This window comes from Vulpes vulpes, chromosome 9 (assembly GCF_048418805.1).
Source record: "Vulpes vulpes isolate BD-2025 chromosome 9, VulVul3, whole genome shotgun sequence".
Taxonomy (NCBI): Eukaryota; Metazoa; Chordata; class Mammalia; order Carnivora; family Canidae; genus Vulpes; species Vulpes vulpes.
In genome coordinates, this window is record NC_132788.1 from 102,655,628 (window position 1) to 102,670,665 (window position 15,038).

At 41.3% G+C, this 15,038-nt stretch overlaps 2 pseudogenes; both read left to right on the top strand.

Moving 5' to 3' along the window:
- The first annotated feature begins 564 nt into the window (after positions 1-564).
- On the top strand, positions 565-1,274 carry LOC112909704 (ADP/ATP translocase 2 pseudogene; annotated as a pseudogene).
- Positions 1,275-6,291: 5,017 nt separating this feature from the next.
- LOC112909648 (fructose-bisphosphate aldolase A pseudogene) lies at positions 6,292-7,445 on the top strand (annotated as a pseudogene).
- Positions 7,446-15,038: the final 7,593 nt, after the last annotated feature.

The following is a 15,038-nucleotide window of genomic DNA, read 5'->3' on the forward strand; positions in this document are numbered from 1 at the left end:
GTACAACAGAAGGACTCCAGCTTACACTGCTATATTATATATAAGAAATTTGTTGAAACTAGATCTAAGAGTTCTAATTACAAGGAGAATTTTTTTATTTTGTTTCTTATTGTGTTTATATGATGATGGATGTTTGCTGAACGTAATACAATAATCCTTTCACAATATACATAAATCAAACCTTCATGTATACCTTAATCTTATACAGTAATGTATATCAATTATTTCTCAATAAACCTGGGGGAAAAATCCACATTAAAAAAGAATAGAATTATTATATGATCTAGTAATTTCACTACTGGGTATTTACCCAAAGAGTACAAAGACACTAATTTGAAAGGACATATGCACCCCTATGTTTACTGCAGCATTATTTACAAACAGCCAAATGATGGAAGCAACCCAAGTGTCCATCAATAGATGATTGGATAAAGATGGTATGGTGTATACAACACATATAATGGAATAGGACTCAGTCATAAAAAAGAATGAGCCCAGAATCTGGGAGCCCCAGCTGGTTCCTATCGTAGTCCCACAGTTGCCTACCTCCTCTTTCCTTTCACCATGACAGAAGTCACTGTGTCCTTTGCCAAGGACTTCCTGGTGGGTGGAGTGGCTATGGCCATCTCCTAAGACTGAGGTAGTACCTATGGAGAGAGTCAGGCTGCTGCTATAGGTGGAGCATGCCAGCAAGCATATCCGCAGATAAGCTATACAAGAGCACTCTAGACTGCATGGTTCATATCTCCAAGGAGCAGGGAATCCTGTCCTTCTGTCATGGTAACCTGGCCAATGTCATCAGATACTTCCCCACCCAGGCTCTTAACTTTGCCTTCAAAGAAAAATACAAGCAGATATTCCCAGATGATGTGGACAAGAGAATCTAGTTTTGGTGCTACTTTTCAGGGAATTTGGCATCGGGTGATGCCGCTGGGGCCACATCCTTGTTTTGTGTATCCTCTTGATTTTGCCCATATCTGTCCATCAGCTGATGTGGGCAAAGCTGAGTTAACAGGGAATTCAGAGGCCTCAGTGACTGCCTGGTTAAGGTCTACAAATCTGATAGGATTAAGGACCTGTACCAAGGCTCTAATGTGTCTGTGCAGGGTATTGTCATCTACCAAGCTGCCTACTACAGTATCTATACTGCAAAGGGAATGCTTCTAGATCCCAAGAATGTGCTTCCAGATCCCAAGATCTTCATCAGCTGAATGATCACACAATCTATCACAGTGGTTCTGGGGTTGAGGGATAAACCCTACAAACGGGAGTGAAAAGAAAGCTGGGGGAGTAATACTCCCATCAGACAAAACAGACTTTAGAAGAAAGACTGGAGCAAGAGAGGTACTACGTAATGATAAAGGCAACAATCTAACAAAGATGATGTAAGAATTATAAATATTTATACACCTAACATGGGAGTATCTAAATGCATTAAGTAACTATTAAACATTAAAAAAAGAAATTGACAGTAATATAATAGTTGGGGACTTTTAACATCCCAGTTATACCAATGGATAGATCATCCAGACAGATAACCAACAAAGAAATAACAGCTTGGAATGGCCCATTTAACCAGATGGACTTGATATATTTAGAATATTCCATCCAAAAAAACAAAAAAACAAAAACAAAAAAACAAAACAAAACAAAAACAAACAACAAAAAAAGAATATTCCATCCCAAACCAGTGAAATACACATTCTTTTCAAAGTGCACATGGGGGATGCCTGGGTGCATCAGGCGTCAGTTAAGCATCCCAGGTCAGGTCATGATCCCAGGGTCCTGGGATTGAGCCCTGCATTGGGCTCCTTGGTCAGTGGGAAGCCTGTTTCTCCCTCTCCTGCTCCCCTTGCTTGTACTCTGTCTGCCAAATAAAAAAGAATCTTAAAAAAAAAAAAAGCCATCAAAGTGCACATAGAACATTCTCAGTTTAGATAACATATTAAGCCACAAAAAAAGTCTTAAATTAAAAAAGATTGAATCCTATCATGTATCTTTTCTGACCACAACAGCGTGAAACTAGAAATCAAGTACAAGAAAAAATCTGAAAAGAACACAAACACATAGATGCTAAACAACGTGGTACTAAACAATGAATGGGTCAACCAAGAAATCCAAGAGGGAGTTAAAAAGTATATGGAAACAAAAACAACAGTTTAAAGTCTTTGGGATGAGGCAAAAATTGTTAGAAGAGGAAAGCTTAAAAAAAAAGCGGGGGGGGGGGGGGAAGCTTATATCAACAGAGGCCTAGGTCAAGAGACAGTAAAAATCTCAAACAACCTAACCTCACACCTAAGGTAGATAGAAAAAGAAAAACAAAACAAGAGTAGAATAAAGGAAATTAAGATTAGAGCAGAAATAAAATAGAGACTAAAAATACAACAGATAACGAAACCAGGAGTTGGTTCTTTGAAAGATCAATAAAATTGATAAATCTTTAGCTATACTCACCTCCCACCACTGAGAATGAGAGAATGAGAGAGGGGGGGGGCCTTTATCTATTTGTTTATTCATGGACAGTTGGGTTGCTTCCATATCATGGCTACTATAAATAAGGCTTCAGTAAGCATAGGGATGCATATATATTTCTGAATTAGAGTTTTCATTTTCTTTGGATAAATATTCAGTAGTGGAATTACTGGATCATGTGGAAATTCTAATTTTTTGACGAACCTCCATACTGTTTTCCACAGTGGTTGCACTAGTTTGTAATCCCACCAACAGTGCGTGAGGATTCCTTCCCCTGCCATCCCACACACACATTCTGGCTAACACTTTTTATTTCTTGTATTTATTTTGATTCTGACAGGTGTAAGGTCATATCTCATTGTAGTTTTGATTTGCCAGAGGGGAGATAAGTGGGGGGATGGGTGAAATAGGTGAAGGGGATTAAGAATACATGGGGCACTTGGCTGGCTCAGTTGGTGGAGCATGCGACTCTTTGATCTGAGGGTTGTGAGTTCGAGCCCCATGTTGAGTGTGGAGAGGACATAGAAATAAAATCTTAAAAAGTGCACTTATCATGATGAGCACTGAGTAGCGTATACAATTGTTGGTCACTATATTGAACATATGAAACAAATATAACAATGTATGCTAATCATACTGGAAATTTTAAAAATTAATTTTTAAGAATGAGGAAACAGTCCCTCACACAAAGAGAGAAGACTCAAAATCAGAAACAAAGGTGGAGAAATAACTGCCACCACAGAAATAAAAAGGATAAGAGATTATGAAAAATTACATGCCAACAAATTGGACAACCTGGAGGAAATGGATGAATTCCTAGAAACATAACCTTCCAAAATTGAATCAGGAAGAAATAGGAAGTTTGAATAGATTACTAGCAATAAAATTGAATCAGTAATCAAAAAACTCCCAACTAACAAAAGTCCAGGACCAAGGCCTTACAGTTGCATTATTTAAAGAAGAGTTAAAGGATGCCCGGGTGGCTCAGTGGTTGGGCATCTGCCTTTGGCCCAGGGCATGATCCCAGAGTTCTGGGATTGAGTCCACATTGGGCTCCCTGCGTGGAGCCTGCTTCTCCCTCTGCCTATGTCTCTGCCTTCTGTGTCTCTTGTGAATAAATAAATAAAATCTTAAAGAAGAGTTAATACCTATTCTCAAACTATTCCAAAAAACAGAAGAGGAAGGAAAGCCTCCAAATTCATTATATGATACCAAAACCAGATAAAGACACTCCAAAAAGAAGGGAACTATAGACCAATAGCTCCGATGAACACAGAAGCAAAAATCCTTAACAAATTATTAGCAAACCAAATTCAACAGTACATTAAAAAAAATCATTCACTACAATCAAGTGGGATTTATTCTAGGCATGCAAATGTGGCTCAACAGTCACAAGTCAACGTGATACATTATCAAGAAAGGATGAAAACTGTATGATCTCAGTAGATGCAGAAAAGGCATCTAAGTAAAACATCCATTCATGTTAGAGAAACTATACCTCAACATAATAAAGTCCACGTATGAAAAACACACAGGTAACATCATATTCAGTGGTGAAAAATAGAGCTTTTGTATTAAGAACAGAACAAGACAAGGGTGTCTAATCTTACCATTTTTATTCAACATAGTACTGGAAATCTTAGCCAAAAGAGAGAGAAAGAAGAAAGAAGAAAAGAAAGAGCATCCAAATTGGCAAGGAAGAAGTAAAACTTTTACTATTTGCAGATGAGAGGACACTATATATGGAAAACCCTAAAGGCTCCACCATTATACTACTAGAACTAATTCAGTGAAGTTGCAGGATACAAAATCAAAATACAGAAATTAACACATTTCTGTGCGCTAATTTTAAAATAGCAGAAAGAGAAATTAAGAAAACAATGCCATTTACAAATACACCCAAAACAATAAAATACCTAGGAAAAATTTTTTATAATAAATTTATTTTTTATTGGTGTTCAATTTGCCAACATACAGAATAACACCCAGTGCTCATCCCGTCAAGTGCCCCCCTCAGTGCCCATCACCCATTCACCCGCACCCCCCGCCCTCCTCCCCTTCCACCACCCCTAGTTCGTTCCTAGGAAAAACTTAACGAAGGAGGTAAAAGTCTCCAAAAACTAACACACTGATTAAAGCAATTGAAAAGGACACAAATGGAAAGATATTCCATGCTCATTGACTGGGAGGACAAATAATGTTAAAATGTCTATACTCCCCAAAGCAATCTATAGATTTAATGCCATCCCTAACAGAAAACAAAGTTTTTCAAAGAACTAGAATAGTAAAATTGGTGGAGAACCCCCCCCCCCCACAACAGACACACCAAATAGCCAAAGCAATTTTTCTTTTTCTTTTTTTTTTTTTTAGCCAAAGCAATCTTAAGAACAAAACTGGAGGTATCACAATCCTAGAGTTCAAGATATACTATAAAGCTGTAGTAGTCAAAACACTATGGTACTGGCACAAAAACAGATACATAGATCAATGGAACACGATAGAAAATCCAGAAAGAAAAACCCCACAACTTTATGGTCAATTAATCTTTGACAAAGCAGGAAAGAATATCCATTGGGAAAAAGACAGTGTCTTCAACAAATGGTGTTGGACAGCAACACGCAAAAGAAAGACTGGATTTTTTTTTTTTAACATCATACACAAAAATAAATTCAAAATGGATGAAAGACCTAAATGTGAAACTTGAAACCATCAAAATCCTAAAAGAGAACACAGGCAGTAACCTCTGAAATCAGCGGCAGCAACTTTCTTCTCAATAGGTCTCTTGAGGCAAGGGCAATAAAAGCAAAAATAAACGACTGGGACTACATCAAAATAAAAAGCTTCTGCACAGCAAAGGAAATAATAAAACTAAAAGGCAACGTATGGAATGGGAGATGTTTGCGAATGACATACCCAATTAAGGGTTAGTATCCAAAATACATAAAGAACTTATAAAGCTCAACAACCTGAACGCAAATAATCCAATTAAAAAATGGCCAGAAGACATGAACAGGTATTTCTCTAAGACAGACATACAGATGGGCAGCGGACACATGAAAAGATATTTATCACATTATCAAGAAAATGTGAATCAAAACAACAACGAGATATCACCTCACCTGTCCTATGTATACTAACGATGGAACATTACTCAGCCTTAAAAAAGGAGGAGATCTTGCCATTTGTGACATAAATAGAGGGTATCATGCTAAGTGAAGCAAGTCATACAGAAAAAGACAAATACCATATTATTTCACTCCAATGTGGGATATAAGAAACAAAATGAACATCAAAAGATACCTGTTCATCTGGGAAATGAACCAGGAGTGGTGGAAGGGGAGGAGGGCGGGGGGTGGGGGTGAATGGGTGACGGGCACTGAGGGGGGCACTTGACGGGATGAGCACTGGGTGTTATTCTGTATGTTGGTAAATTGAACACAAATAAAAAATAAATTTATTTAAAAAAAATCCCCTGTTCAGGGGATCCCTGGGTGGCTCAGCGGTTTAGCGCCTGCCTTTGGCCTGGGGCGTGATCCTGGGGTCCCGGGGTCGAGTCCCACGTCGGGCTCCCTGCATGGAGCCTGCTTCTCCCTCCTCCTGTGTCTCTGCCTCTCTCTATGTCTATCATAAATAAATAAATAAATCTTAAAAAAAAAAAAAACCTGTTCAGCCCCGCCCCCTGCGCCCCCGCCCCCCCGGGAGCTGAATGGGCTGCGTTCCTCCTGGAATGCGCCGCAGAACCGGGGGCCTGGTGACCACGGCCGCGTTCGCTTGCTCAGTCCGCTGGCCGACCCACCGCCCTCCACCGCCGCACCCGTCCGGTGCCAGGAACGGACCCGCAACATGCCCTACCAATACCCAGCGCTGACCCCGGAGCAGAAGAAGGAGCTTTCTGACATCGCTCACCGCCTCGTGGCCCCGGGCAAGGGCATCCTGGCTGCAGATGAGTCCACCGGGAGCATCGCCAGGCGGCTGCAGCCCATCGGCACCGAGAACACCGAGGAGAACCGGCGCGTCTACCGCCAGCTGCTGCTGACCGCCGACGACCGCGTCAACCCCTGCATTGGGGGGGTCATCCTCTTCCACGAGACACTGTACCAGAAGACCGACGATGGGCGGCCCTTCCCCCAAGTCATCAAATCCAAGGGTGGCGTTGTAGGCATCAAGGTGGACAAAGGTGTGGGACCCCTGGCAGGAACAAACGGGGAGACCACCACCCAAGGGCTGGACGGGCTGTCCGAGCGCTGTGCCCAGTACAAGAAGGACGGGGCCGACTTTGCCAAGTGGCGCTGTGTGCTGAAAATTGGGCAACACACCCCCTCAGCCCTTGCCATCATGGAGAATGCCAACGTCCTGGCCCGTTACGCCAGCATCTGCCAGCAGAATGGCATCGTGCCCATGGTGGAGCCTGAGATCCTCCCCGATGGGGACCACGACTTGCAGCGCTGTCAGTATGTAACCGAGAAGTTGCTGGCTGCTGTCTACAAGGCCCTGAGTGACCACCACATCTACCTGGAGGGCACTTTGCTGATGCCCAACATGGTAACCCCAGGCTACACCTGCACCCATAAATATTCTCCTGAGGAGATTGCCATGGCAACTGTCACAGCACTGCGACGCACAGTGCCCCCCGCTGTTACTGGGATCACCTTCCTATCAGGCGGCCAGAGTGAGGAGGAGGCATCCATCAACCTCAATGCCATCAACAAGTGCCCCCTGCTGAAGCCATGGGCCCTGACCTTCTCCTATGGCCGAGCCCTACAGGCTTCTGCCCTCAAGGCCTGGGGTGGAAAGAAGGAGAACCTGAAGGCCGCCCAGGAGGAGTATATCAAGCGAGCCCTGGCCAACAGCCTCGCCTGTCAAGGAAAGTACACCCCAAGTGGTCAGGCCCGGGCTGCAGCCAGGGAGTCCCCCGTCATCTCTAACCACGCCTACTAAGCGGAGGTGTTCTAAGGCTGCCCCCTCAACACTCCAGCACCACCCCCCAACACTCTTGAAGAGAGGGCCTCACCTGGGGCTTCAGGCTGCTCTTTCCCATCACTTTGGCCTCCCATGTGACCTTGGTGTGTGGTGGTGTCTGTACATGCTAACTCCATTGCTCTTTCCAGCCCACTGCCAATAAACAACTATTTAAGGGGGAAAAAATTCCTGTTCATGTCTTCTGCCCATTTTTTTTTTAATTTTTTATTTATTTATTTATGATAGTCACAGAGAGAGAGAGAGGCAGAGACACAGGCAGAGGGAGAAGCAGGCTCCATGCACCGGGAGCCCGACGTGGGATTCGATCCCGGGTCTCCAGGATCACGCCCTGGGCCAAAGGCAGGCGCCAAACCGCTGCGCCACCCAGGGATCCCTCTTCTGCCCATTTTTAATTGGATTATTTGCTTTGGAGTGTTGAGTTTTTTTATTTTTTATTTTTATCTTTTTACTTTTTTTTTTTTAAGATTTTATTTATTTATTCATGAGACAGAGAGAGAGAGAGAGAGAGAGAGAGGCAGAGACACAGGCAGAGGGAGAAGCAGGCTCCATGCAGGGAGATCGACGTGGGACTCGATCCCAGGCCTCCAGGATCACGCCCTGGACTGAAGGCAGGTGCTAAACCACTGAGCCACCCAGGGATCCCTGGAGTGTTGAGTTTCGTAAGTTCTTTATATATTTTGGATACTAACCCTTTATCAGATGTCATTTACAAATATCTTCTCCCATTCCAGTGGTGGCCCTTCAGTTTTTCGTTGTTTCCCTTGCTGTGCAGAAGCTTTTTTTTTTTTTTTTTTTAAATGTAGTCCCAGCAGTTTTTGTTTTTGTTTCTCTTGCCCCGGAAGCTACACATCTAGTAAGAGGTTGCTGATGTCAAAGAAAAAAAAAGGAGACAATAATAATAAACAGTCTCTTAAATACAGAGAACTAGTGGTTGCCAGAGGGAGGGGATTAGCGGGGGTGTTGGTGATGTGAAATAGATAAAGGGGATCAAGAATACACTTATCTCTATGAGCACAGAAGAATATAGATTGTTGAATTATACTGTACACCTGAAGCTAATATAATGGTTCAATAAAAATAACACATTGCCCACCTTAAATTTACACAATGTTGTATGTCAAATCTTATGAAATTTAATGTCCTGAGTCTGAATTAGCATGTGGAAAAAACAAAAATGATAAAACTTGTTAAAATAGATGTAAAAATGATCTTGAAATTACTGTATTAAAATAATAATCTCTTTAGAGTATATGTTTTAAAAAATAATACTTTAACTCAAGGAAAACATAACTACAGAACACTAAGATTAAAAAAAAAAAAAAACCACTGCAGTTTAAAAAAAAAAGGTATGTGGAGCAAAACAAATGTATCTATGTGGCCAGCTTTGGAAAATACATTCTGCCACAAAAGTGAACCCTTTTATGCACCTTGAACTATTTACAGGACAAATGCTATAAACACTTTAAAGTATATGTTACCAGGACCTATTTCAAAAACTGACTTAAAGTTTATTAATTTATGACATCAGGGTCAGGTACTCTCCCCCCTGCTGAATCCTATTAGGTACCATATTTCTTCTCCGAGGGTCCTACAGTCCCTATCTACTCTATAGACCAAAGATTAATTCTTAGAGTCTTTGTTTGTATTTGTGTCAACCAAAGTTCTTATTTTTAACCTATTAAGTTACAGGAGATGGTTTTTTCTAGCTTCTATGTGCTATGCATATATGATGTACAACAAAGCCCTATATAAAAAAATGAATAAGCAACATGGTAAACAAATCGAACAGCAACAAGTGAGGCTAGGATATCCTTTCATTCCATGAAACCTAATCTGTCACCCATAAAATCATCTACTTATAATTTTTCTCTCTCAAAATATTAATAAAGAACAGCTGGTTATAACAGAGTATCATATTTCAGGGCAAGACTCGCATTAAAAGAGAGGCAAGCAAAACACAGAGCCGTTTCATGGTGTGCCACTTCCCAGGGTACACACCACTTGTGTTCTGAGCACCACCACCTCCTCCTTGTCACTGTTTTTGGGGCATCCTTCTTGGCTCTGTGTTCTCCCCACCTCACTCCTCTCTCATGTCTTCCTTCAAGGCCACAGCTGGTCTAGTGTCTCTTGCTTTCTTCATTCTCCAGGTCTGTGTCTGGATATCTACAGATTTCATCAGTTGTCTGCAGAGGGGCCAAAATTCTCGTGTTTGTAAATAACTCTGATCCATCATTTTCCCATCACACATTTCTAGTGTGATACACGAGGACCTCCACTATAAATAACCATTCCTCAAATAATTTCCTCCAGCTTCAATCTCCTGTGACCCTCTTTCTTCTCTCCCCTTCCTCCCTACTAATCTAGGGTCTTATTATTTGTATTTTTATTCTTTCTGTACAGTGACATCCATACAGTGTTGCTATTAACATTTAAGAAAGATTAACAATGATCCTTTTTAAGCTCTTATTTCTGACCTAATGTGATAAATGATGCTCCTTAGGAATCAGTCCTGCTCTCACAATTTTTAAAGATTTTATTTATTCATGAGACATACACACACACACACACACACACACACACACACACACACACAGAAGCAGAGACACAGGCAGAGGGAGAAACAGGTTCCCTGTGGGGAGGCCAATGTGGGACTCATCCCAAGACCCCAGGATCACACCCTGAGCCAAAGGCAGACATTCAACCACTGAGCAACCCAGGTGTCCCTCTTATACTTCTTTTGTATCCATTCACTCCTGTTAGGGAATCCTTTTGATTTCCCTGGCTTCAAATATTATTAATGAATTGGAATGGCAATAGAATCAGCACAAATCTCTCTTCAACCTGGAGACCCAAATATTCACCTGCCCACTCATCAGTGATCACGTCAATGACCACCAACAGTGACCAGGTGTCAAGATGAATTAACCATCTCCCTGAATAATTCAATCCTTATCATTCCCAAACTAAATTTTTGGTACTAATGTCATGTCAAATCCTGAGTGACATTTTGGATGCCCTGGCACCACACATATCAATGAACAATCCATCCACTCTCCTGAATCCACCTAATGATTCTCGATGTTCAATAATTCTTCATCACCTCTCAGGTCACATCGAAAATATGTCCACAGAAGACCCTTTTTTGATCCAGTAATCAAAATGATAATACCATTTTCCTGTGTTGATTTTTCAATTTTTACTTACATATATATTATCTCTTGCATATTATTTTTCTCACTAAGTTAGAAGCTTCTTGAAGAGAAGACTAATGTAGGATTTAAAGTATTATACACAAGGGGGCTTCAAGATGATGGGAGAGTAGAAGGATCTAGAGCTCACCTTGTCCCATACACACACAAAACAGCTACATCTATGTGACTAACTGAAAAAGCCCTGAAGACTGGAAGAACAGACTTTCCACAGTTAATCATAAAGAGGGGGCTATGTTGGAAAAGGTAAACCCCCCAGCAAGACTAACCACAAATGAGAGGGGTACCATAAGCACAGAGAAGAGAATCAGACCCCATACCAGGCACTGCTGGCACTGGAAAACCTCACTGAGAAGATGAGTCCCATGACATCTGGTGTTGAAAACCAGTGGGGCTTAGCTCTGAGAGATTTAAAAATCAGTAGGCTTAACTCTGCAGGAGCTGGAGGGTAATAGGAAATGGAGTCCCTGGTCTTAAAGAGTCAGCATACTAAACTCAACCAGAGACACAGTGTAGGAGCAACAGTTTAAAAAGTGCCTAGGGTATATATGAAGAAAATTTACTGACTAATCTTAGAATGTGTGCCAGAGGGGCAAGAAGCTGCAGAAGTTTTCCCTGGGAACAAAAATGCCAGTGGGCACTATTTCTCTTCTCCTCGCCTCAGGCTAGATAGCCAGACACTTATAGAAGTCAGTGCTAACAGTCTCCATTTACCTTGCTAGCACTGTGTGCCCCACCCCAGCAAACTCACCGCATCCAGCCTGCCCACTTGGACAGGAATCCCTGCAAAGCAGCTCCTGCCTTATTATACCCACTAGGCAGGCCCAGCTTGGATCAGCACCACTCCATAGTGACTCCAGCCATACGGAGTATGGTGATATAACCCCACACACCAGTCCAGTGTGTCCACAGTTCCTGTGGTTAGCTTCTTGCCTGAATGTGCAGGGATTTGTTGTGCCTATAGCTATGACAGAGAAACTAATTGTAGACAGTGAGGCTGACTTCCTGGCTCCACATTGCAGCTGGCTGGGATGAAGGCAACTGTGGCTTAGCCACAACAGTAGGGCACATGCAGCCCATCCAGGGTGTATCCCTGTATACCTGGTTCTGGTGACAGTGGTTATTGTACGTCAGGCAACAGTACTTCTACACAGGGCACTAGATCCAAGACCAGGAGTTGTAGCTGACCTACCTAATATATCAGAAATCAAAACAGGGTTAGACAAAATGAATGGAATTGCTAAATGAAATGGAGACAAGCCATATGTCTGATAAATAAAGTAATGGTCATAAAGATACTCACCAGACTTGGGAAATGAGTGGAAAAACTCAGTGAAAACTTCAGCAAAGAGATAGAAAATATAAAAGAGAACCAGTCAGAACTGAAGAATTCAATAACCAAAATAAAAATACACTAGAGGGAATTAACAGCATATTAGAGGTACCAGAAGAACGGATCAGCAACTGGAAGACAAGTAATGGGAAGCAAACCAAATTGAAGGGCACAGAGAAAAGAATACAAAAACATGAGAAGAGGCTAAGAGAACTCTGTGACATCATCATGTGTAATAATACTTGCATTATAGGGGTCTGAGAAGGAGAAGAGAGAAGCAGTCATAACTAAATGAACCTTACAAGAAATGGTGAAGTGAATTCTTTTCAGTGGAAAGAAAAAGCCATAACTAGAAGAAGATTATGAAAGGGAAAAAATTTCACAAGTACAAGCAAACACAGTAAAGGTAATAGATTTATCATTCATAAAGCCTATATGGAGGTTAAAACACAAAAGTGGTAAAATTATATCTGTAAAAGTCAAGTCAAAAGATTAAAAAGATGTAAAAATAGGACATCATATACATAAAACATGAAGAGGGAGGTGAAAAAAATAATGCTTTTAGAATGTATTCAAACTTAAGTGACCATCGATTTAATATAGATTGTTAGACGCCTAAGATGTGCTATGTGAATCCACTGGTAACCACAAATCAAGAACCTATAATAGAAACAACAAAAATACAAAGGAGTCCAAATATAACACTAAAGGAAGCCATCACACCATAAGGAAAGAGAGCAAGAGAATAAAGAAAAGTTTCAAAAACAGCCATAAAACAAGTAACAAAGTGGTAATCAGTAGATACCTATCAATTACTTTAATTGTAAATGGACTAAATGCTCCAATCAAAAGACATAGGTGACTGAATGAACAAAAAAGACTCATTTATATCTGCCTCATTTATATCTTGCTCACTTAAGACCTAAGGACATATACAGACTAAAATGACGGGATGGAAAAAGATACTCCATGCAAATGGGAGGAAAAAAATGGGGTGGCGCTAATTATGTCAGACAAAACATACTTTAAAGAATAGCAAGCTCAACACCCAAAAAACAAATCCAGTCAAAAATGGGCAGAAAACATGAAGAGACATTGTTCCAAAAAAGAGATACAGAGGGTCGACACATGAAAAAATGCTCAGTGTCACTCGGCATCAGGGAAATGTAAGTCAAAACCACAATGAGATACCACCTCACGCACTGGTCAGAATGGCTAAAATTAACAATTTAGGAAACAACAGATGTTGGCGAGGATGCAAAGAAAGGGGAGCCCTCTTACACTGTTGGTAGGAATACAAACTAACTGGTGCAGCCACTGTGGAAAATAGTATGGAGGTTCCTCAAAAAGTTAAAGATAGAGCTACCCTATGACCCAGTAATTGCCCTGCTAGGTATTTACCCAAAGAATACAAAAATACTGATTCAAAGGGATACATGCACCCCAATGTTTATAGCAGCATTATCAACAGTAGGTAAGCATGGAAAGAGCCCAATGTCCATCAACCGATGAATGGATAGAGAAGATGTGAGTGTACAATGGAATATTACTCAGCCATCAAAAAGAATGAAATCTTACCATTTGCAATGAGGTAGATGGAGCTAGAGTATAGTTATGCTAAGAAAAATAAGTCAGAGAAAGACAAATATCACATGATTTCACTCACATGGAATTTAAGAAACAAAATAGATGAACATGGAGGGGAAAAAGGCAAACTATACAATGGACTCTTTTTTTAAAAAAAAATTACTTGAGGGGGAGAGTGAGCAAGCGAGCATGTGAAGGGTGGGAGGGGCAGAGGGAGAGGGAGAGAGAATTTCAAGCAAACCCCCTTGCCCTCCACTGAGTACAGAGCCTGACGTGGGACTCCATCTCACAAACCTGAGATCATGACTTGAGATGATCAAGAGTCAGATGTCTAATTGACTGCATCACCCAGGCACCCTCATGAAAAAGACTTAACCATAGAGAACAAACCGAGCATTGCTGGAGGGGAGGTGGGCAGGGAGTTGGGTTAAATAGATGATGGGGATTAAAGAGGGCACTTGTGGGGATCCCTGGGTGGCTCAGCAGGTTAGTCCCTACCTTTGGCCCAGGGCGTGATTCTGGAGCCCTGGGATGGAGTCTTGCATCAGGCTCCCTGCGGGGAGCCTGCTTCTCCCTCTGCCTGTGTCTCTGCCTCTCTGTGTCTCTCATGAATAAACGAATAAAATCTTTACAAAAAAAAAAAAAAAAAAGGGGAGGGCACTTGTGATGAGCACTGGTTGTGATGAATGTATGTATGTATGTTGTGAATCACTAAATTCTACACCTGTACAGCATAGGGAAAATAGAGATGTTATAATACCTTTGCATGCTGACCGATGATAACTAGAGATATGACAATTATTTTGCAATGTATAAAAATAATGAAATGGGGGATCCCTGGGTGGTGCAGTGGTTTGGCGCCTGCCTTTGGCCCAGGGCGTGATCCTGGAGACCCGGGATCCCACGTCGGGCTCCCGGTGCATGGAGCCTGCTTCTCCCTCTGCCTGTGTCTCTGCCTCTCTCTCTCTCTCTGTGTGACTATCATAAATTAAAAAAAAAAATTTAAAAATAATGAATCACTATCTTGTACACCTGAAACCAATACTATATGTCAATTCAATAAAAAGGAATAAAACAAGTATACAATGATATAATCTTGGACTTCTATTCTGCAATAAATGATTAAATACTAAGCTTTGAACCCAGTCTCCTATTATACAGTTATAAATATTTTGTCACAATAATCTGTTTAAAATGCAAACCTAATCAGCATAGCTTTCTTTTAAAAATCTTTCACTGCTGTCCTCAGCTGTTATTTCTAGAAAGGCAGACCATAGTTCTCATTTCATTCCAGTTGTCCTGGCATAATTATTGATGCTACCGACTTTAGTACCCAAGATGTTCTAGTTTGAAATGAAATAAAATTGACCTCCTTATTTATAGAGCACCTATTATGTGCCAGGCAGAATACTAAAACCCAGGAACCAGAAACAAACCTATCAAGTCACTGCCCCTGT